This window comes from Canis aureus, chromosome 35 (assembly GCF_053574225.1).
Source record: "Canis aureus isolate CA01 chromosome 35, VMU_Caureus_v.1.0, whole genome shotgun sequence".
In the NCBI taxonomy this organism is placed as follows: domain Eukaryota; kingdom Metazoa; phylum Chordata; class Mammalia; order Carnivora; family Canidae; genus Canis; species Canis aureus.
In genome coordinates this window covers 28099012-28125213 of record NC_135645.1, presented here as the reverse complement: position 1 = coordinate 28125213, position 26202 = coordinate 28099012, and the positions used below count along the sequence as shown (strand labels likewise).

The 26202-nt window shown below is 34.6% G+C and overlaps 1 long non-coding RNA gene across 1 annotated transcript in view; it reads right to left on the bottom strand.

The window, feature by feature from the left end:
* Positions 1-14232: 14232 nt before the first annotated feature.
* LOC144305463 (uncharacterized) overlaps positions 14233-26202 on the bottom strand; it is a 73537-nt gene continuing 61567 nt past the window's right edge. Inside the window, exon 3 of the long non-coding RNA XR_013372472.1 lies at positions 14233-15079. This is a non-coding gene — a long non-coding RNA (uncharacterized LOC144305463). The remainder of the gene's footprint in view (positions 15080-26202) is intronic.

Below are 26202 nucleotides of genomic sequence, written 5' to 3'. Positions count from 1 at the left end.
AGCTTCTTAAAGTCTAAATTCTAAGGATACTGGGATGAAGAAGGAGACAGTTGTAATAAGAGCTCCTACCTTTCCTGCCCTCTTGTTTCCTCCTTCATGATACTCCTCACTGCCTTCCAAAATAGCAGGACGCCAGAATAAAGATCATCTTCCTACAAGCCAGCCAGAGTTATAAGCATAAGACACTAATTATAGGCACATCCAGTAAGGAATATGAATTTTTAGCAAGCTCAGAGTTTCTGGTTATGTAAGTAGAGCATGGAACCTAAGAAATCTTTTAATGCAAAATGGTGAGTCTAGTCCAGGTGTCTCATCACACTACCTTCAAAGAAACATATGTGCCCTTTTTATTTTGTTGCCATTTGCCTTGATGAGGCATAAATAATAGTAGATTAAAAGCTGGTGCCATGAACAAATCAAGTGGGGGATAGTTAAGTGTCCTAGCAGTCATTGTATTCTTTAATGCCACATGTTCAGTTAAAAAAAATTATTTAAAATTACTTTAAAACTTTTACTTAAAATAAAATATGTTTTGGGAAGCAGTAAAATTATTATTTTATTAAATCTCAACCTAAGCACACCTATTTTTAATATCCCTTGAGTTATTGTATTAAAACTATGATTGCCGAGAATAAAAAATATTTGTTTTATGATCCGTGTTCTCGGATGAACTTTTTTGTTTTGTTTCCATGAAGTATCATTTTTTACTTGAAAGAATGAGTGATAATAATGTCTTTTCAGGCTTTCTATTTGGCAGATTTCTTTTTTTTTTTTTTTTTTGAAAATGAACAAAATAAATCTGTTGCTTAAAAAATGGCAGCACTTGTTGTCAGTGATAATAAACTTTGAGCTTTCAAGTGAAATTTTGACCTTGGAAACTTGCATCCACCACTATTAGCCTGTATTAGCATCCAATACTTATAGACTTTTTATGAGGTTGCTTGACTTTTTAAAGGATTATTTTTTGATATTATATCATGAAATATATAGTACGAGAAGATCTATGCAATTTGCTAAATAGGCAATGGCCATTGCATAATATTTAGCAAATTGCATTAAAGAATACAATGACTGCTAGGACACTTAACTATCCCCCACTTGATTTGTCCATGGCACCAGCTTTTAATCTACTATTATGCAATGGCCATTGCATAATATTTAGCAAATTGCATAGATCTTCTCGTACTATATGTTTCATGATATAATATCAAAAAATCCAAAATAATGCTTAGGGTAAATTATCTACTCAGAGTTCAAATGGACCATTTACCCAAAATTATAGAGAAAGACATTAAATATCTTTTAATGTAACAAACTATGAAAATTTTATTCATGTAGTTTCAGATTGATCAACACAACTAACCTGCGGGAAACTACCATTTATTGGGGCCCCTGAGTGGCTCAGTGGTTGTGATCCTGCAGTCCTGGGATCGAGCCCCACTTCAGGCTCCCTGCAAGGAGCCTGCTTTTTCCTCTGCCTGTGTGTCTGCCTCTCTCTCTCTGTGTCTCTCCTGAATAAATACATAGAATTAAAAAAAAAAAAAAGAGAGAGAGAGAGAGAGAGAGAAACTACCATTATGTTTTTGTTTTTGTGTAGTGGCAGAAATGTCTACAACTATCTGAAAAGACTATTCGAATGTATTTCCTTTCCCAACTACATATCTGTGTGATGCTAGATTCTTTCCTTATCTTTCAACGAATTAATATATCATAATAGAGTGAATGCAAGAGATATGAGCATCTATTTTCTGTTAAGCCATGTCTTTAAGAAATAAAGTGCAAAATGATATCGCTCTTCTCATTTATTTGTTTTTTGTTTGGAAAGTACAAGAGTGTTTCCATATAAAACGTTTATGATCATTTTTAATAAGTAAATACTTTTATATCCTAGTTTTTAAATCTTCAATATGGTAAATACCAATAGACAGAACTCCCATCAACTAAATCTCTTTGAGGGTTTTCAGTAATTTTTAAGAGTGTAAAGGGATCTTGAGACCAAAACATCTGACAACAATTATGCTAGAAAAATAAGAGAAGGGAAAGAACATGAACCTTTGAAAGTTGGCAGGATGCTGTGTTTTAAGTTGAAGGTCAGTTCAGTTGGAGAGGGTATAGAGTGTTACTCCAGTAAGCAAAGGAATAATAGATAAAAATAGCTTTATCTGAAAAACCACAGCTTAAGACTCAGGAAGGTTCAGGTTAGTGGTTGGGTGAACATACATTCTGGCTTGCCCAAAATGTCCAGTTTGTATGTGTCATTATACAGTTTCAGGTGTTCTTATGGTTACAAACAGGATCCTGTATAAATATATTGTTGCTTTAGCATAGGCTAAGTTGCCTGGTGATGCTAGGGACTTGTTACCAGGATTTAGAACACTATTTGAGGCAGGGGTAGCCTTAAACTATTGAGATGTTATATTCCTCAACTGTAACATGATTTTTTTTTTTTGAGCTATTGATATCACAGGAATTTTTTGGCTATAAAATTATACAAAATGCTTATCTTTCATATTCTGATGTGTTATCCTTTACTTTTAAAGAAATCAAATACTATTTTAATAAATGGTATGACTTAGAAAATATGGGATCAATCCAAGTTTTGACTATTAATCATTCAATGACCATTGACAGGCCACTTACTTTCTTTAATAAACTATATTTCTTAGGATATTGTGAAAGCTAAACAATTAATGATAAAGTTTGTGACATTGTTTTATGAATGCCATGCATAGTATTTGTTTAGGATGATGAAGGTTGATAAAGTTTTACATTAGTTTGTGCTACTTTTTAAATGGGGTAATTAAATGAAAGTGTAAAGGCATATCATTCAGATGAAAATTATTTTCTATTATTGCGAAACCTGAATGTGAGGTGGCAGTGTGCTAACATACTTAATGGAGGAAAAAGATGAACAGCTGTGAATAAGTCTGTGATAAAAAATATGCAAAGAAGGCAGAGTGAATTTAATTCAGACCTAAATCTGCCAATTTTAATTCACAGAGAGCACAACACCAAAGGCAGCCAGTTAATGAGAGTGTGAAGTGAAGAAGTAACACTTCTAGTGTTCACTTACCTAGAAAAAGGCATTCTCTCTATTGTTGAAGTATATAGTGGGTTGACACTTGACTAGGTAAACATACAGCAATTTTAAACAGAGTAGACAGGTGTAGACTCAAGGTCAACTTTTACAAATAAGGAATATCTATAATCTGTCTAAAGTGGCCTTATTTAACCAAGTTAAAAAGAAATTAGTGTTAGAGGCACTACGATATTGTAGAAGTTGTCCTACCAGCCTGTGAGCAAGAATTCATGGTGCATGCTTTCTGAGCCTGGAAACTGGTGTAGGCTCATCTTTCTTGCCCTTTAATTAGAACAGGATGCCTGCTTTCTCCATTGGTCACTGTGACCCTGAGATTTACCCGCAAAAGTACAATTAGAGACCAAAGTCTTAAATGTCTGGTTGAATTACCTCAAAGTTTACTGTACTTAAAAGATAAAAGAATATGAGATACTTATGATAGAGATTAAGCTTGTGAACCTGGAAATGCTGTTAGGAGTTAGTTGAACAGTTGGGTAGTCAGGCCTGGGTCCTCAATAAGAAAACGTGGAGTCGGGATGCCTAAAACAAAGCAGCACTGACACCCTGTTTTGCAGCTTAGACTGGACCATCAGCATGTGAACATTAACCTAACAGGTAGATGGATGCATGATCAAAGCCCTGATTGGCACAAATTAACACACCCTGGTTGCTTAAAATGGTCCCATGTCACTATTATGAGCTGAGGCAGGAAAGACATAAGTCCCCAGATGTCAGTCAAGAGGACCATCAGCATGTGAACATTAACCTAATAGGTAGAGCCAATTTTTAAATGATATTACATTTATTTGCCTAAATTACTGGATGTTAAAAAATATTAGGATTTATGTGAATCAACAAAATAAAGCCCTGTTCTGCATCTGTTCAAATCCAATTAGTATCTAATAGCAGATAGAAAACCAAAATATTACCCCTCCAAATCAAAATATTACACTACTTTCTGGTGATGATATTTTGGTTCTGATACCAAAAGCAGTAACAAAAGCAAAAATAAACAGTGACCATATAGTAAACTAAAAAACTTCTGAACAGCAAAGGAAACCATCAACAAAACAAAAAAAACAACCTTCGAATGAGAGAAGATATCTGCAAGTGATATATCTGAGAGGGGGTTAATGTCCAGAGTATTTAAAGAACTTATACATCTCAGGCTCCTGGGTGTCTTAGTGGTTGAACATCTGCCTTTGGCTCTTCCTCTGCCCATGTCTCTGCCTCTCTCTCTCTGTCTCTCATGAATAAATAAAATATTATAAAAACTACTTATACACCTCAATAGTAAAACAAAACCAATTCAATTAAAAAGTGGACAGAAGATCTGGATAGACATTTTCCCAAAGAAGACAACTAAAATATTAAAAAAAAAAAAAAAAAAAAAAAAGGCAGCCCGGCTAGCTCAGCAGTTTAGCGCCCCCTTCAGCCCAGGGCCTGATCCTGGAGACTCAAGATCGAGTCCCAGGTCTGGCTCCTTGGATGGGGCCTGCTTCTCCCTCTGCCTGTGTCTCTGCCTCTCTCTCTTTGTGTGTGTCTCTCATGAAAAAAATAAATAAATAAATAAATAAATAAATAAATAAATAAATAAGACATCCAGATGCCAACAGACACCTGAAAAGATGCTCACCAAAACTGAGCATAATGGAAATGCAAATCAAACCCACAGTGAGTTATCACCTTACACCTCTTAGAATGGCTATTGTCAAAAAGACCAGAAATAACAAGTGTTGATAAGGATGTGGAGAAAAGAGAATTCTTATGCACTGTTGGTGAGAAGGTAAATTGGTGCTGCCATAACTATTCTGAATCCAGAGTCAGATCTCCCACAAGAGATACTGGACTGAGCCTTTTGTGGACAAATGTTCTCATTTTGTGAACCTTTGGTTGTCTCCAGATTCTGTGCTTTCTTATGGAAATTTTAGTTAACAATGTTTCAAAACTATAACTGTCCATTCTTATAACAAATATTTTCATGCTGTCTTAGCCCTTTAAAAAATGATTTCCTAAATTTTACCTTTGAAAAAGCATAAATCTTTATTAAAAAAAAAAAAAAAAAAAACTATGGCCACTATGGAAAATAGTATGGAGTGTCTGCAAAATAATAAAGATGGAACCACCATATCATCCAGCAATTTCACATCTGGGCGTTTACCTGAGTTAAATGAAAACACTAACTTGAAAAGATACATGCACCCTCGCATTCATGGCAGTATTATTTACAATAGCCAAGATGTGGAGACAACCTAAGCGCCCCTTGACAGAGGAGTGATTAAAGAAAATGTGGTATATGCATATAATGGGCTATTAATTAGCCATAAAAAAGAATGAAATCTTGCCATTTGCAATAAGATAGACAAGCCTCGAAGGCACTAGGCTAAGTGAAATAAGTCAGAGGAAGACAAAAACTGCATACTTTCACTAATTTTACCTTATCAAAACATGTCTTAAATAGGAAGAAACATAGGATTCCTACTAGTGAATCACAGAATATGCTGAACCTGTTCTGTTCTAATGGCAAATAGGGATCATTGCAGCTGTTCCTTCCCTTCCTGTTGACTGTGCGTGAGTCAGCTTCTTAAAATTTAATAGCGTCAAAAAAAGCAATAGAATGATTCACAGATCAACTTGTTCTTCCTTGAATTTCCTGGCTAGGATTCCATTCCAAGGCCTTTGTGACTGTTCTTTCCACACCTAGAATATTCTTCCCATAGCTATACATATCATTTCCTCCCTCCCCTTACACTTTTGGCTCACATACCACTTTCTCAATAAGAACTTCCCAAACCACCACATTTAAAATAGCTACCAACCCTTCCCATGTATGTGAATCTTCCCCCCTTCCTGCTTTATGTTTCTCCATTGCACTCATTGCCATTTCAAGTAGTTCATACTTATTTATTTATTTCATTCCTGTCTTGCTAACTCTACTAGGGAGTAAGTTCTACGCAGAGTAGGATTTTTGTAGGATTTACTCACTGTGGTATACCCAATATGAAGTATAGAATTTGGCATATTGTAAGTATTAAGTCAATACCAGTTGAATGTATAAAAGCTTCTGAGGGCAGCCATGTCTGAAAAAAAAAAAAAAAAAGAAAAGAAAGAAAAAAAGAAAGAAAGAAGAAATAAACTGGCGTGGGTCTTTCCTCACATTGACCATTAGGGTAATTCATTCCATCTCTACAGAAAAGAGAAAAAATAGTTCAGGCAAAATTCCTGAGTGTTTAGAGAAAATCCCTCTTCCCAGAAGCCAGCAGAGTTTGAAGCCTTCCTTTCACATTCTCCGGCTCCTTTTTCTCTGAAACCATGAGGGTTATCCATTAATATCCTCAACAATTTAGCTCAATGGCCTGGATTTTCTTCTCCCCCACAATCTGGTGAAAGATGCAGCGGTGCAAAACCATGGCTGTGAAACTCCACTTCCCAGCCAATCTTCTAACCGAAATCGAGATGAAAACCAGAAAGTTATTTTTTAAATTTTCTCAAATATTCAAAATGGGTTTGTCCCTACTTTGTCCTATAAAGATAAATTTTTTTTTCAAAAGGAAGCCTTCACAGAATATCATTCATGGATGTTTACTTTATACAGGATTACAGTGAAACAGCTGATGCATGTGACCCACCCAGAGCAAATGAGAAGTAGCACAGTTGAAGGAGTAAGAGTAGCTGGGACAGACCAATAAACACACGAAAGGTGACAATACATTGCTCCCTCCTTTGTGGCTCCACTGGATCCTGCAACTCTTTCTTTTACAACAATTACCTTATTTGCTCTCCTACTTTTCCTCTGCATGAGACTGTGAGTCGCTTCAGTTGAAGGGTGTATTCCATCACGTTGCCTGTGGTATATCCAGGGCCTAGCCCGGTGCCTGTCACATGGTGCTCAGTCTCTCTCATTTGAGTGGGTTTTAAGTAAATGAGTACATTTAAACTGGTAATTGATAATTGTCTCTGCACAGAGACGAGTCGATTCACCTGACCCAGTGGGAAATGCTTCGAAAGAGCTGCTGACAAATGGGTCTGCGGGGATACACTTCAGGGGAACCAAACGACCTTAGAAATCTGCCCCAAAGGATAGACAGGAGAGAAGCTACCAGCTTTCATGGCTGACATAGCCGTGTTCATACCTTCACACATGAGAACTGTCTGGATATCTTTCATTTTTAACATTTTCTTTTATTACAAAAAGTATGTGGCATCGTGGGCGGACTAACTAACCCCTTTTCTTTCAGTGTACGAGACAGAAAAACACCACTGACCATGTTTCGTCTGGTTCTCTGTGTGCTGAAGATGCTCCTTGTTCTGGGCTGGGTTTTTTGGAGCTGGCATTTGGTGTACAGGGTACTTTTAGGGGACAACAAATTTGGAAGGGATAGAGAAGTAGAATTTGGGAGCAGAATCAAATTGTGATACGTGCCCATGAAGCACTCACGGGTCAAAACCATTGAGAGCCTGGGAGTAAATATTGGTATTTAAAACAGCTAATTTGGGACTCAGTGACCAGAGATTATAGCTGCTGCTTTGGTCTGTTATTGGACATGGGCTGTTCTGAGGAGGACCTGGGAGGACGGCTTTCTACACTCAAGTCAAATGCTGAAGGGGCTTGATTGTTGGAGCAACAAGTCTTTCCTTAAAGGGAAATCCCATGACATAGACTTCATTTGCAAGAGCCCAGTAGAGGGAAAAATAAATCCGGTATAACAAACTTTTCCTTGTCAGGGAAACATTCTCTGTCTTTCAAAACACACAGAACAAACACACAAATTAACTGGAATTGTTCATTCATTCCTAAGTGCAATCCTGATAGATGTGAGATTTAGACCAACTGGCTTCCAATTATGAAATAACAGGGTCAAATAATGCCTTAAGTTTCAACAGTTATTTTCTTCCAAACAAACAAAAAAATTGATGAAGGCAACTTAGAGTGTTCTTTTAAAATGTTCACTAAAAGTAAAAATACAAAATACATATCTAAAAGAAAATTTACAGGGCGCTTGGCTGGCTTCAGCTCAGGTCATGGTCCCAGTGTCCTGGAATCATGACCCTCATTGGGCTCCCTGCTCAGAGGAGAATCTGCTTCTCCTTCTACCCCTCCCCGCTGCTCGTGCTCTCTCTTTCACAAAAGCAGGTAAATAAAATCTTTAAAACTAAAAAAAAAAAAAAAATTAAATAAAATCTTTAAAACTAATAAAAAAATGAAAAGAAAATTTACAAAAGCCAAGTAAAGTACAGTAGTTATCTTACAACCTCTGTTTCTTTCCAACTCTTTAAAGATCAATGATAATCCTTTGCTTTATTATTATAAATATTATTATAAATATTTTAATTAGAGAAATTTAAAAAATTAGAGAAATTTTATGAAAATGTAGAGATGCAGATGTTAGAAAATTGCTGCCGCGGTGGGAATCAAATTCATTAGACAAACTAATTTGCTTTTTTATTGTCAACTGAAATGCTGTTATTTTATGAGGACGTAACGATATAAATTCAATGAATGACTACTTTTTAAAAAGAAAATTAAACTTGCACGTTTTGATTAAAAAGAAAAAAGAAGTTTTAATGAGTAAATGTTTCAGGCAGGAGATAAAATCTAATACATATCTATTATGTTTTTCACCTGGATCATGAAAAATATTCAAACAGTATACTTATAAACAAAATAGGTATCTACTGAAAAATTAAACTCATACCTTCAACTTTGTAGTTATTTATACGATGTGGACGAAGTATAATCATAGTCAAATTGCAACTTAGTGTAAATGCTGAGAATCAGCCACTAGAAACTGGGATGGCCTACTGGAAGCATCTACCCTGACTGGCCAATGCACACACTGCTAGTTTCTATCTATATGGAATGTCATCTGGCTTACAGAATTCCGTAAAAACATACTGGTGGCCCGCCATACCGACTGCTTGAAAAAGAATTCTGAGTTGTCATAACATGCATTGATTGTATAGAGAAATTATAAAACTTAAATCAAGACGATGTTTAGTATCAACCAGTCTGGTCATTAACACATCATATTTATTGAACCATAAGGTTTTCAGCTTATTGTAGTAAGCACAACTGATTTTTTAATTTTTTAATGAGAGAGTGAGAGAAAAAAATAAAGTGCTTTTTCATGGAGTAATTTATAATCCACTATACCGAAGATGACAATGACAAATAAAAACATATTTTATTCAATTTTTAAAATCAATCTACTCTGTATGCTGTACATTGTTTTTATATTAATACTCATTAAATATGAATTAAAACATTACTTTCACTTAAATGCATTCGATATGGTATAGAGAATAAAATCCAAGTTTCTCAATTTTCTGTGAATTTTATCAATCAGAGCCTCATGTACCATCAAACTAAATAAATAGTTCATTTTCCCCAGAATATACTCCAGGCTGTCTTACCTTTCTGTCCTTTTCATTCTAGTTATTTTTTGTGTACTGAACTGTTCTAATGTGTGCTTTTTCTCTACATTTCTAATCTTAATTATTCTTCAAAAACCAATGGAAATGCTGCTTATAAAGGTTTTCTGGTCCCTTGGCTGATATTGCTCTCTTATAACTTTGATCATCCAACCCACTTGTGCTCTTATATTATCTACTTTATACTAATTAAATTTTGTAAAACGTCATCTTCCTTACCAGAATAAAATCTCCATATTGTCATGAAGAGTTTATTTCCTGACTTTGTGTCCTACATAGCAATACCACAATGCCATTATCAATACTTAATGAATATTTATTGGAGGAATACGTTTATTACCCACAAGCATTGAATGAGTGTTGTGATATATAACTTGAAATTTAAACTCAGATTCATTTATAAATAGCCTTGTTTAATACCATATGGAAACTAACTTCTGATTAGATTACATGGAAAAGAGAGAACTAGTATGTGCATCTGCGTATACATTGTGCATGCAACAGACATACATTTAGTCTCAGTATCTTTAAGTGTTTTTATATTTAGGGTTTTATAATTTAGTAATTCAATTAACAGGTCACAAATATCCATAACCCATAATACCATGTACATAAATAATAAAAAGCACTATTATCTTGAAATCCTTACATTTTTAATTTTTGACATTGTGAATGAAATACAAGAGCACTAATCAAGGAATATATGCTCTGACAAAGGTGACACTTATATGAAAGGAAAAGGAGAAAAATAATTAGAATGAATAAATACCTATATTCATTTGAAAATCAATTACTTTCCATCACTGTTTTAATCCAAAAGTCCATAAGAAAAATTAAAAGCAGTGCCATACACTCTTTCTGGGAATTTAAATATTTTAAAATCTGCAAGTCTTTGAGAAGGAATTCTATTTGCACCTATATATTCATTTCTACACATACATAAACACACACTCACACACACACACACATATATATTTACCTCATTTAGAATAAAATATGGTTTAGATTACATTTATACTATAAGAAACACTTGGTTATAGTTATTGTTATTATTCTAACAAAATTGAAAGATCAGTGCAATTGTGAGCAATGTCCAGGAAATTGACAATCAATGGAAAAATGCATCCTAATGAAAACACAAACCAGATTAAGATAGTTCTTACTATATCTGGGGATACAGAGACATTTCATAAACTAAAATTCATGTGCATTATTAATATTTTGATTTACAGAACTCATCTATTTCCCAGGCCCCCAGGCACATGTAGTACAAGAACACCAATTTAATTAAGATAACATTTGAAATTCAAGAGCCAAGTTGGTCCCTTTTACATTAATAAGTTCTCCTTAAATAGATGCTATATATCAATTTCTGAAGGTTTACAAAGACAGAATTGTAAATGAGTTACAAATAACTGAGCCTGGGGTGAAAAAAATGATTGTCTTTGGGTGCTTCCTAATATCCTCATGGAGGAAGTTTCTTCTTTCTCTCAGGTGAGATATATCAGAAGTTTAACACCCTGGGGATCCCTGGGTGGCTCAGCAGTTTAGCACCTGCCTTTGGCTCAGGGCATGATCCTGGAGACCCGGGATTGAGTCCCATGTCGGGCTTCCTGCTTGGAGCCTGCTTCTCCGTCTGCCTGTGTCTCTGCCTCTCTATGTCTCTCATGAATAAATAAACAAAATCTTAAAAAAAAAAAAAGAAGTTTAACATCCTGTAATAAAACTACCCAGCCACAGTCATTCATAACAAAGGAAAATACTTGGTTATGTAACAATGATTAAATTCTTTATTTACCCTTTGGGTTTTAGCTGTAAAATTCACACATAATCACTGCATATGGTTGTTTGGAAGGTGAATTAGTATTCACTAAATTCTTGAGATTCAAAAATTATGTTTTCAAATAATCTATATATAATATATAGTATGTGTTTATTATATATTTTATATATGTATATAGCATTTAGAGAATATGAACTAGGGCTAAGAAAACTGTTATTCATGAGTCTTTAAAAGTTCAAGTGAGGTCTTCAAATGATCAATACACACAGAGTCTATAACTCATCTTGTCCAAAAAGAGGTATTAAATAATACTTGAAATCTCTGGGAAATATAACCACAACAGTGTTAGTGACACTTTGGTACATATAGGAGAAGCTAAAAGTGGAATTAAGGCTTAACAGAAAACAGAAGGTTAATTTAAAATATTCCATTTGTTATGTGGCAGGTACAATTCTAAAGGAGGCTAATCAAGAACTCTCAGAGTAGCAATCGATATCGTGATCATTCAAAAAACCATTTAAAAGAAAAAACTTTATACAAGGAATATATGTATATTACTGATGACAATGAGCAGGTGCTTTAAAACATGAAGCATTTACTAAATTATGGTTTCACTCACCCGTTAAATCTAAAATCAAACACTCCTAACCTGACTCAAAATTTTATTATCAGTATTCTTAATGGAATATAACAAAGCAAAGACAGACATAGAAGACTTTACAATGGATAAAGGTAAGAGACTATATCTCACTGAAAGTTAATAGAAGTTCTTGTATTCTGGTATATCTATCCACTAAAAAAGAAATGAGCCATCAAGCCAGGAAAAAACGTGGAGGAAACTTAAAGGTCTGTTACTAAACAAAAGAAGCCGATCTTCAAAGGCTACATACTGATGATCACGACCATATAATCACTAATCTTTCCACTCTTTTCAAAGTAAAGCTATTGTATTGAAACAGTGAAAAGATCAGTGGTTGTCCAGGCTTTGGTGAGAAGGAGCGAAGAATAAGTAGAACACAGAGAATTTTCAGGGCAGTGAAACTATTCTTTATGATGCTGTACTGGGGGATAGATGTCATTATACATTTGTCAAAACCCATAGAAAGTCAACACCCTAACATAAACTATGGACTTTGGGTGGTAATGGTGTGACAGTGTCGGTTCGTTGATTGTAACAAATGTCCCACTCCTACGTGGGATTTTGGTGAGAGAAGGTATACGAGAACTCTCTACTTTCTGTTCAGTTTTGCTGTGACTCTAAAATTGCTTTTAAATATAAAGAAATTTATTTTAAAAAATAATCAAAATGATTATTTTAAAAATAATCAAAATATATTTTAAATAATAAATCAAAATAATCAAAATAATCAAAATCAATATACTATTTTTAAATATAATTTATTAAAAAAATCAAAATAACAAAAACAGATTTTACAGAGACATGCATCTGGAAAATGATACTACCATCAGAGCTATGTAATAAAAATTGTATGTAAAGTTAGTGATTCGTTTTTCCCCGTCTTCTGATTTTAAGATAGTAGGTACTTTATAATTTACAAATCCTAAATTTGGTGAGACTATATATATATATATATATATATATACATAAAATATATAATAAACCATGAATATATATATATTAGGTAAACCATTCAAGCAGTTTTTACTCATTAATATTCATAAATACACATAACAGTTTCATCAGAGATTTCAGTTTTTCTTTTCAGTTCGAATGTGGAGTATAGGAGGGCCTTTTGCTGTCGAAGTACAAGAAGCTGAGATCGTCCCAGTACTAGTACCTACATTTACCTGCTAGAAATAAAAATTAGTTAAGCAAAAATGGTTATCATATATATCTTCTCTCTTCCTTTTGAATGAACACAATGTTGCAAGAGTGATAGACCTGAAATAACAACCACCAAAAAAAACCCAAGACAGCTGTTGCCCATTTTTATTGGCAAATTCAGCAGAGAGGACATTGTCTTTGAATTGGGAGGTCATCAGAGTCAAGGTGGTGAAGGCTGGTTTCCTTGATGACTCTCTTTTAAATTTAGGTTTTAAAAGAAAAAAAAAATAAATTTAGATTTTAAAGCATCTGCAGGTATAATATCTGCACAGCCCAGAGCACCCACACCTGCCATCTCCCCACGTTCATCCTCCCCTGACAACCAGCTCTCTTCACTGGCTGAAGTGGACAGAAAAGCTCTCGACAAATAGACCACCATCTGCACACTGGCCCTCTGTTTCAGACATAGAATCATTTCACTTTGTTAAAGGAAATTGGGAATTCTGGAGAGTTTCCTGACTCTATGTCTTGGCTGTCTTGGTTGTTCCTGTGGGTGACATGATCATGGTGGTGACACCGCCTGTGTTAGTATGCGGGGCCGCATTGTTGCCAGGTTGCATTGTTGCTGTTCCAGCTGCAACTGGCTGTGCATTTGTACCAGAGAAGTGGTGTGGTGGAGCGGGAAGAATTGAGCTGTCCGCAGGCAGAACTAACCAAAGGGGTGTAAAAGTTCTAAAGGAGGCATTACTGTCAAACATTTATATTCACTTATGGTTATGGCAAACAAATGATATAATATACTCTTTATGAGTCATGTAATTTCAAATCTACATGTGTTTAGTCCACGAAAGTGTTTATTCTCCCTTTAAGGAATACTGAAAGCATGTTATCTCTCGATGAGAAGAATTTGCTGGAGTGGGGACATGTGGTCAATAGGGGACAAGGGAACTATTGATATAATTAATACAGTTATCTCCACACAGCTTCATAACTCATGGATTTTGAGAAACTCTGTAGTCAGCTAACTTGTACAGTTATGAGGAAGATTGTCTTTCATTGATACAGGGACTTCCTCTGAATTATTTTCAAGAAAGACTTAGCCAAATTGAAACAGATCTATTCTTAAATGTTCTGTTAATTCTCTGTCAAAATTAAATTATATGTGTGTGTGTGTGTGTGTGTGCGCGCGCATTTCCCATTAGTCCTAGGAAGACATGAGCAAATATAGAGAACTTATTTGATGTCTATTGTGCAAAACCCCACATATATATTAATATGGTTTAAAGAGCAATCGAAAAATAATAATCAAGTAGCCTAACTAGCAATATCCAGGATAATCCAAGATTATATCCATATTTTATGTTCAGCTGATATTTAGCCTTAATTCCATATCTGAAGCATTTACATGAGTATATAGATTAGTGTTTGACTGAATTACAATGGGCAGGATAATGGTCATCCAAAGGTGTCCATGTCCCAATCCTCAGAACCTATAAATTGGTTATCTTACATGGCAATGGGAATTTTGTAGATGTGATTAAATTAAGGTTGTTGAGAAGGGGAGATTATGGTGCATTAGGTGGGTAGCGTGAGGATAAGGACAAAATTCCTTATAATTCAAGAAAGGGGTAGAGGGTCCAAGTCTGAGAGAGAATGAAAGGTGCTACACTGATAGCTTTGACGAGGTGCCAAAACCAAACAGTATAGGTGGCCTCTGGAAGCTGGGGAAAGAAAGGAAAGAACTCTTTCAAGGACTGAATCTCCAGGAGAAGGGCAAACACCTGCCAGGTCCTTGATTTTATCACAGTGAAAAGCATTTCAGATTTCTGATCTGCAGAACTATAAGGATAATGATTTTATGTTGCTTTAAGCCACTAAATTTGTGGTAATTTGTTACATCAACAAGGAACTAATACGAACATCTTTAGAATGCCGCCTCTATAACAAGCTTCCCCAAATTCATTCCTGGTGGCCAGTGATCTTTTCTCTGCAGATGATCCTATATAAAATAAAGCAAAACAAAATAAATCCGGTTATTAATACAGTAATGGTGACTTCAGTGCTCCAGGCACTGTACTGAATGTAACATGCGATATCTCTGTTAATTACAGATTAGTTCTACTTTCACATGTGAAAACTGAGGCTCAGAGATTTTAAGCAGTTATTCCTACCTACGCTACTGATAAATGAGGGAACCAGGATTTTCAGTCCGATGATCTAGCTCCACATCTAAGTAGTCTTAATCATGAAGCATAATCCCTGTGGCTCTCTTGCTTAAGACACTAACCATTTTTGGAAGTCTCCTGAGGAATTAAAAAGTATGACCCCATGTACTAAACAAAAGCAAACATGCATATTCCTTGCATACAAATTAGAATTTTAACATATGCATGTCTAAAAATAAATTAATTGATATGTTTTCTTAGTTCTGCTTTGATAGATATCAGAGACTTCTGAAGAGGATGGTAGGACTGAAAATAATAGAAATAGTTGAAATTCTGTTTAATGAATAGTATGATAATCTAATGCCCTCCCTAGGGCAGTGCGATTGAACAACATGCCATTTTTCTCCACAGGCAAAAATTGATATACCCTGTGAAGATATTAACCCAAAGAAAATTTGAACTTGGGGCATCAGGACCAATCAGTCTCAGGGGAGAAAGTTCTGGGCTGGATATCCTCGAGGGGACCCATTTCCCCAGTTTCTTCTCTTCTGAATAGTGACCAGTAGCATATTGACCACTATGGATTGGACCTTTCCATTCAAACCTTCTTCGGGTTCGAGTAGCTGCTCTCCTCTCTTGCACACTGATTCCTAGGACTGGTAACGGCTCTCTACTAGCTACGGGTTATTTAATTTTCCTTGTTTGATGCCTGTAAGCCTGTTTAACAATGTAAATAACCACACTATCGAACCTGTTTTCATTGATTGAGTTAGAGTGTTCTGTCATTATTTTTTTTCCCCAGAGTAGTGACTGATAAAAATTTAAAACGGTAAATATTTTATAAATTTATCCTATATTATCTAAGTCTAGTATTTACTTTGATTTCTTGAATGCTAATGAAGTACATATTTTCCTAGACAAAAATAGAATTACTAAACATAAATAGGAAGATATTTTCATTAGTATTTGATCAAGCCTGTCTACTTCATAAACAAGAAAACTGATGTTTATACAGGCAGAGGGATTTTACCAACTTGGCTAAAAAGAAAGAGACAGACAGGAAGATAGGAAATAGAGACAGAACATGTAATGTCATGAAGGCTGTTTTTACGAATCAGACCATGTCAGATTTCCTCCACATACTCCTGACATTTGTAAGGTTTTCATTAACTTCTATAATTGGTTTTAATGCAATGCAATGAAAAAAAATTGTAATACGTATGGAAATAAGATATATATTTTAGTTTTAAGTGTAGGAAATGTAGGGTCATGATCATAAATATAAATTTTCATGACGTAATTAGGTGCAAATTACTATTAATTTGCATATCAATACAGAAGGAGGTTGAAATGATCAAACGCACAAGAGGAAAGTATGGTATATTTTTCATATATTGTTGAAAGTATACTAAACAATATTCAATGCAAAGTATTAATACTCATATAATTTCTGTCCATTTTTTAAAAGATTTTATTTATTTATTCAGGAGAGATACAGAGAGAGAGGTAGAGACACAGACCCCGGGATCACGACCTGAGCCAAAGACAGATGCTCAACCACTGAGCTACCCCGGTGCCCCTGTCCACTCCGTTCTTATTATCAAAGAGTGAATTGAGTTACATACATAATATAAGTTTTCAGGTTGGTAAAGTGACCAGCTAGAACGCTTATTAAAATGAAAAGCCAAAAGGAATTAGAAGACATTTAAAACTCTATTTCATCAATTTATTTTAAATTAGGTCTTGAAAGCTAACAATTAAGAAGCTTTGGATCAGAGGTGAAGGAACTATTGTTGTTGACCTTGATTAAGTTTGAAAATATTTATTGGGGTGATAGGAAGAAAAGTTTGGAGTCTCTTTCTGAGTGTCTAATTATTATCAGTATTTTCATAAATATTTTCCATGAAATTAAAACACATCAGATATGAGTTTAGATATGAGTTTTCTTTCACATAGATAAAGGCCATTTGTAATTAAAATAAGTGAGATTCTCTATAGAACAATTGGTTTAATGTCAAAGAAGGATATGGAAAATTCATTTTTCTCTATTAGAATTAAATGAAGTTGACATTATTTTTGCGAATTTAGACAATTACATTTCTAATATGGAAATGAGTAAATTATGTATTTCATTAGTTACTTTTGTTAAGTACCTTTCGTATTATGGTTTTCTATTAAACATTATTCTCAGGAAAGTCTTGAAATAATTCTTAACGTACAGATTCTTATAGTTGATCAAAAACTGGTAGTAATACCTCATAGAAAATAAGCAAAAGGAGTTTGCTTTAAGAAATCCAAGACCAAGGATGAAATTGCTTTCTTAATGTTTTGTTGGAAAGTAGCCTGAATTTTTCCAAATGCAATTTAGGTATAGAAAAAAGCGTTTTTCTGGACCTAAATAAAAAAAATTGCATAGTTCCAAGTGAAAATCCAGTTTCTTCTAAAACTGCTCTTATTTCTAAAATAATTTTCCTAGAAGCATATGTGTTTATTTGTATTGAGTAAATTTTAAAATGGGCTACCATACCATTATGTTTGGTCATTATTTTAAAATCTGCTTGAAAAATAGACACTTGAAAAGGACCAAATATAATTGTGAAAAATTATAGTTAGGAAATTCTATACAACAAATTCTTCTCTGCAAGTTCAGTAAATTAAAACATTTATATTAAATAAATAATTGTATTTAATTTCCAAAGTCAAGAGCTAAATTAAAATTTAATTTCAGTTGGGATGCCTGGGTGGCTCAGTGGTTGGGTGCCTCTCTTCAGCCCAGAGCATGATCCCGGAGTCCCGGGATTGGATCCAGTCCCACATCGGACTCCCTGCAGGGACCCTGCTTCTCCCTCTGCCTATGTCTCTGCCTCTCTCTCTGTGTCTCTCATGAATAAATAAAATCTTAAAAAAAAAAAAAGGAATTTAATTTCAGTCTGAGTCTTTTAGATCTTACATTTAATAGCCAGTAGATTTTAAAAACATGTATTTTTCACTATTATATACTGTGCTTTTATTTTTTTAGATTCTTAGGCTAAAAAAGTCTTTGCCATTTTAAATAAAATATAACAGTGATTTATATTTTATTTTTCGTCAGACATATTTATATGTAATATACTTGTTTTAAGCAAAGGAATGCAGCATGTTTGTTATTAGTTTGCTTGGATGGCTCTAACAAAGTACCACAGAACTAGTATGCAGTCTAGCGGATATTGATTATCTCACAGTTCTGGAAACTTAGAAGTTCTGAGATCAAGGTGCGGACACAGTTGGTTTCTTCTGATGGCATGGCATGTTAGGATCTGTTCCATGCCTCTCTGCTAGCTTCTGGTGGTATGCTGGAAATTTTTGGCATTCTTCGGCCTGTAAATGTATCACTCTGATATCTGCCTTCATGTTGACATGGTTCCTGCCCGTATGCATGTTTCTCTGTGTCGAAATCTTCCCCTGGTTTGTAAGGATACAGTCATACTGGATCAGAGGCACTACTAATGGCCTCATCTTAACTTGATCATTTGCAAAGACCCCATTTTGAAATAAGGTCATATTCACAGTTACTGGGGGTTAGGACTTCACATCTTTTGCAGGAGACACAACTTAACCCATAACAATATTTCAGAATGACTAATCAAGCAATCAGCTAGAAGCACTATCTGTAATAAGAGCTGTGAGAAAGAGAAAAAAATATATAAAATGTGACCTTATGACTTAGCACATTTATAATCTGAATTTGAAGGTAAGAATTGTCTGCATGCAAAATGAGAAATCAGAGAATAATGACTTCAAGTCAAGGGAAAAAATTGGTGAGGGGTGGCCTGCTTCTGTGTCTTTCTTAGCTTCCATAAACTTATGTTACTTACAGATGTGATGCAAATAATAAGAGCACCTGCCTTATCATGTTGCTGTGAAAATAAAATGCATTAACTAAGCAAAGATATCAGCAATATGCCCAGGTTATAATAAAGGGTTTACTTAATAATAATAATAATAATAATAATAATAACCATAATAATATAGCAGTAGCAATAATAAATCAAGAGCAATCGATGACCACCAAATTTTAGGTGGTTAAGTCATTAAAAATTAGATATCGGTGTGCAGTGGTATATTTCACAAAGGCTTCACAGTGCACGGAGTGAGGGTATTAATTGTGTTGATAGTTACTAAAACCAGTACAAATTCAGAATGCAGCATCTCTACTTGGCTTTTCTCACACACTCTGCTTTGCTTTTGAGTGCAGCAACTTATGAATCATCCTTACAAGTTAACAAGGTTTTCTGATAAATCACTGAGGGCATATTCCCCTTGAAATACTACTGCTCATATATGCAGCTAGTTTATTTGGATCCCATAAATTCTTTGGTCTAATTGGATAAAGGGTGAAATATTACTCAAAATCAAAAGAAAAAATGATTTTTTATGCATCAAAGAACAAAATTTAATGTGGTATTGAATATAATGTTTAAACCAATTTTACTGATAATTTGAAAGAATATTGAATATACTATAGGTGAAGAACACATTAATCCATCAGTTCTTTATCAGAGCAGTATTATAACTTTCCATCTGTTTTAATTTGTGTCTTTTACTCAGACATATTATCTAATTAGTTAGCAATTATGCTCTGGTCTGTGGTGTCTAAAAGTGCCATGAAAAAAGTTTAAATAATTCAACTTCAGTTGTAAAATTGCAATAAGCCAGGGTAGATTTTAAATTTGAAATTCAATTTCAACCTGGTCACAGACCGTAATAGAGAGCATAATGGAAGTGCTATGGCACCAGAGATGTTTTATTATTTATCATGGAATGTAAATGACATGCTGCACACCATCAACATAAGCAATTCACAGAAACTATATTATGGGCCTGAGAGTTATTTATTACAATAGGTGTTGGACTAGCATTGAAGGGTGAGGGTTTGCACTGTTCTATGAAATTGTATTTATTCTTTCCATCCACCAAGGTCACTCCAAGTGTTCACTGTTTTCAAATGATCTGTTAGTGTATAACATACATATTTCACTAAAAGTTGATTTTCCTCCTGCCTCTCTTTTGGACGCATCCCTTACAGTGAAGTTTCTTACATTGCTGGGATCAAGTTCCATGAACCAGTCCTGGATCTAGGTCATCACCTCAAAATTTGAAAAGGCACAGCAGTAAGTTTAAACATATTGCAAGGAGGACCACAGAGCTCCTTCCACATATGACACTGTCTTTGTACATGTGTACATGTACAAATAGTAGTATTTCTATAATCTAGAAATGATTATATCTTGGGAGGAAACGTAGCACTAGAACACACTAAGAGAATAAAGTACATAACTATAATTGGTATTTCATTCATTTAGAAGTAAAAATAAACTTTTCCACGAATTGCAATGCTTCTATTATCTAAATTGGAAGCTCATAAACCACATCTTCTTTATCCATTCATCTTTCTAACTCTGGGAAACGAACTAGGGGTGGTAGAAGGGGAGGAGGGCGGGGGGTGGGAGTGAATGGGTGACGGGCACTGGGGGTTATTCTGTATGTTAGTAAATTGAACACCAATAAAAAATAAATTAAAAATAAATAAATAAATAAATAGGAAGCTCTTTCTAGTATCACTACATATGGAGAACCAAATAATAATTAGTAGGATTCCTTTTTTTTTTTAAGTAGGATTCCTTATAAAGCATCAATCTACAGCAAAAGGAAATGACTATTTTATTTTATTTTATTTATTTTTTAAAGATTTTATTTATTTATTCATGAGAGACAGAGAGAGAGAGTCAGAGACACAGGCAGAAGGAGAAGCCAGCTCCATGCAGGGAGCCTGTCCTGGGACCCGATCCTGGGTCTCCAGGATCACGCCCTGAACTGAAGGCAGGTGCTAAACTGCTGAGCCACCCAGACTGCCTGGAAATGACTATTTTAAAGAAATATTACAATCAGGCAATTATGAATCTTGTAAAAGAAGTTTTATCCTTTTTCCTGAAAACACAGTGTCTCTTTATCCTGAATTTTAATGAACAAATTGTTCATTTTTGAGCCAAGCCTTCCATATTCTGATTCATCCAGATAATCTCTTTTAATCACATATAATTTTTGAATCAGGGTTTAATAGGATAAATTTCCTCATGTGACACTATTACCATACTCTGTACATTTTTCATATTAAAATTAGGTCACTTGGATTAGAGTTTTGGGAATCCAAGACTTTAAAATTTCTTTCTTTTTTCAATTTTTTTTAATTATAATTTTTTAAAATTTCTTTCATTCAATTGGATGGCTAACCACGTTGGTGCACGGATTTTAAAAGTTTAAATCTCAGGGGTTACCTCTTACTATATAACAATGAGAGTATATTTGTCTGCAGGACTTCAGATTGAGTACAAAAAAAATGTGTCCTAGGATATCATAAAAGCACAAAATCCCATCAAAAGGCAAAGACAAAGATGAAAGAAATAAGAATTTACAGTGCAAGGCAATACAACCTCTACAATCGTAAGATTTCAACTATCCAGCAGTTAATATTGAGTGACAAATTAAATAAACATAATTTCACTTCTGAAATAATTTCATAATGGAAATTCAGATTGAGTCATGTTTGGATTAGGGATAGAGAAGTCACTCAGAAAATACATCTACACATCAGAAAATGATTATTATTCCTTGGGGTATTATATATTGAATTTGTAAATTACTAGATCTGCCCTAGTCTTTAGGAAAGATTTAAAAACAAAATTTCACTGCGTTAGAAGCAACAGCTAATATGTTTTAATTTAAAACCATCTTCTTCATTATTCTTTTGAGAATTTTCTTAATATTTTATTTTATTTTTTATTTTTTATTTTTAAAAGATTTTATTTATTTATTAGTGAGAGACAGAGAGAGAGAGAGAGAGAGAGAGGCAGAGACACAGGCAGAGGGAGAAACAGGCTCCATGCAGGGAGCCCGATGCAAGACTCCAGTGACTAAGGATCATGCCCTGGGCCAAAGGCAGACGCCCAACCACTGAGCCACCCAGGTGTCCATCTTAATATTTTAGAAAAAAAGACTTCCCATAGTCATCATGTACTTTCTTCTTTAAATTAAAGTTGAGCATCAAAATAATCTCAAATATTCAGCTTAAATACCAAATTACATACACTATATTCCTTATTACATGTTTATTTATTTGAGACAGAGCATGAGCAAGTGAGCAGGGGAGGGGCAGTGGGAGAGGGAGAGAGAGAATCTCAAGGAGGCTCCACACTCGGCACAGAGCCCAATGCAGGGCTTGATCTCATGACCTCAAGATCATGACCTGAGCCAAAACCAAGATCAGACTCAACTGACTGAGCTACCCAGGTGCCCCCCAAGTATGTTTATGGTAGCATTATATTTAATATATTGAAGGGGGCATTCTGCTTTGGAGAAAACTCAGGGTAACTTTTAATGGCATGGTATATTTGATCATTTATAAATAATACCAAAGGTAGTCGTAGCTAAGATTTTAAAATATTATATCTTCAATTTCTCCAAGCAGTCCTTAAGTCAAGCTCCCTCTTTCTGTGTAATAAAACAATTTTGACATAGCAATATATATATATATACATATATAACATAGAAACACATATTTATGACATAGATATATTCTATATGTTAAATATAGTTTATTCTCTAAACGTTAATATGGGACAGTGAATTGATTTAAATAGTGCTACCTCCCTACCTCTCATTCCTATGCATCAATCTGCTGGATAGATAAACCGGGGATGATAAACTATGAGGCTACTGTTTTGAACTGGCAAGGATGCTAAAGAAAATGTAAAAGTAGATGCAGTGCAGAAATAATCTTTCTTAATTTGCTCCATCACATATCAAGTAGGATTAATAGGCTAGAAGCCTTTGCATTTATTATAATGCTCTGACATTCCATCTATCACATTGGAATTTCCTCAGGAAGGTGAAAACAGCACATCTCCTTCAATTTATCTTGTGATATAGTATAAGATGGCAAGTTGCTATTTTGTTCATTAACTTATAAAAGAGTTAAAGTTTCTGTAAATAGAAACTATAATGAATGTTCAAGATCATTTACTGCGCTGAAATGAACCTGCATTCCAATAGCAGCTCCGCCTCCAGGGATCAGTAAAACTCTGAAGATTGATAAGGGAAAAAAAAATAATTGAAGTTTTTTAAGGTCTTTTCTTCTCAGGTTAGGGGGTACCTATTAATTAAGAGCTAGGTACCGTGCTCCGTAGGAAGCAAAGATGAGAAAATGAGTAGTAAAGGAAGCTGGTTTCATATTTAAGTCATTTATTTTGTTTTTATTTCACTTAACCTCAAACTTAAAAAAAGGAAAAACACGCTGTATTCAGAATTAGCAGAAAACAATGGAATGATACCAGCTTTTGTCTGTAAACAGATTTCCAGCTTTTCTTGTTAACTAATTTATATATCTCCAAACCCGTACTAAGCTTTTATGCTGTAGTGTAACGTGTGCCCCTGAGCCAGAGGGTGACCTGAGGCCATAGGTGACACTGCAGGTGAGGTTGTCAGAACAGCTCCCTTTTGAGCAGAAGCCTGACCGGAATGGAGGGGGTGGGAAAGAGAATGCCTCCCCCAGAGGGGGTTCTGAACGAGGGGAACAGCAGGAGCAAGGCCAGGGCCCAGAGGGCCACAACTGACACAGTTGATCAGCAAAAAAGCCAATTAGGGGAAGGGTGAGAAGGGATTAGATAAGAGCGATGGCTTGTGTTTCGTTACCACAAAATAAAGTTTCTTTCAGATTTTAGGCAGAATGACTCCTTTTTTGCTATCAAGTAATTTTCAGCGTCAGCTGGTTTGGAATGAATGGGACTGTAGATAAAATATCCCAAAAGTAGATTGTTCTAAAAATGCTGAACCTAAACACCCTACCCATTCCATGACTCTGGGAAGCCTGACAATCTGATCTCATAGACAAAAATTAAAGCTGGAGTCAGATCAAATCAGTAAGAAATGGATTTTGCTCCATTCTTGAACGAGAACAATGTGAAATGTCTGAGTTGGAGGGGGGTTTATAAGATTATAAAAGGTCAGGAGCAATCATTACACCGTCTTCCTTAAAATCCTTCAGAGCCTCCTCCGATGGCTGGCATTCTCCTTTCTCCCAACCCCTAATCTCATCTCACACCTCTCACTGCATTTTACAAAATTCTAGGCTCAATATATAAGTTATATCAATGTCCTTTAAAAAAATGGATTATGAGGAACAGATCTGTATTTGAGTACAGCCGTGTTGGTTGACTTGTTACTCTGAGGGTGAATGCACACCAGGGGAAGCAAGCCGCTTCCCAGTAACAGTCTTCACTTACATAGGAATTGTTTGATGTTGGGGGGTTTTTCTGAGGATTTCAGAAAGTGGGGATCTGCCCTGGATTGGATATTATCAGGAAATGGAGATAATGCTATAATTGGTATCTTAATATTTCTTATCTAGAAGATAGGAAGAACAATGTGAGGCTAAAGTTGTTCTTGCTAAGGAAGCAGCAGTCATTTAGATTAGGCAGAAATGGGGCTATTTGGCTATTTTTGTAGCTTGGACAATTTCTTTTTTTTTTTCTAAATTTATATGTGAATAGGGAGTGGTCTTGTTTTGTCTGGATCCACTGAGTTCCCGGAGGGGTCTCTTCTGATGTTGATGTTAAATTATTTATGAAGTAGAGCATGAGGGTAGAGCTGTGAGGGCCCTACAAGTTCTTAGCAACACCAAAGTCTTGTACAAAGTACAAGGCTAGCTCCAGGCCAGCTCCTGGCTCTCAGATGCTACTTTTCTATTCTTTTAATGTATTTGTCAGGTTTGGGAAATAAAAGTATCTGGCTTCATGGAAGCCCTCAACAATTCTTCTACCTATTTAAGATGTATTTAGAGACTATTTAAGATGTATATTAAATCATTGAGGTAGACATTTGGGCCTGGAGATTTATTTGGGGAAAGGCTTTTAATTGCAGATCTATTTTCTTAAAATTAGTATTGAAAACTCAAATTTTCTATTACTTCTTTCAGTTTTTAAAAACTATGCATTTTTAGAAATGTGTCCATTTCTTCTAAATTTTCAAATTATTTTAAAAATTGTTTCAAACATACTGTTGTATTTAGTACACATTTGTTATATTTTGGTGATATTTCCTTTAATATTTTATATTACTTTTTTCTTTCTTTCACTTTTTCTTCTGATCATTCTGTTAAAAATATTTTAGTATTTTCATGGAATCAAATCTGAGAATATTATTACTTCATGATATGTTTGTCTTCTATTTTATTATTTCCTTCCTCTAAGTTCAGTGGGTATAATCCCCAGTTTTTTATTTTTTAACTTCTTGAGCTGGACACCTAGATCATTTCTCAAGGCATATTTTTCTACCTTGTGTATCTAAACATTTATCAGTTTATAACAAATTTTAATTTTTATTACTTAATTCAAAGTAGTTTATAATTGCCATTCGGTTTTCTACTTTGACTTTGTGTTATTTAAAACTGTATTTAATTTTCAAACATTTGGTGATTATCCATTTATCATGTAATAAAGATCTGGATTAATTTCTGTATTGCTATTGAACATTTTGTCATGAAGTTTCAAGTTTGTTGAGCCTTATCATCTACTATGTGATCTTATGAACATGAAAAGAGCATATATTTTGTCATTGTCAGTTGCACTGTTTTACATATGTCAAATAGTTTGTATTATTCAGAACGTCTATAACTGATGACTTTTTTATATTCTAGTGCTCTAGGTGTAATTTGGATTTTGTTCTTTTTCTGCTTTTAAGATTTTATTTATTTATTTATTTGTTTATTTATGTATTTATTTATTTATTTATTCATGAGAGACACAGAGAGAAAGAGAGATAGAAACAGGCAGAGGGAGAAGTAGGCTCCATGCAGGAAGCCCGATGTGCGACTCAATCCCTGGACTCCGGGATCACGCCCTGATCCAAAGGCAGATGCTCAAAC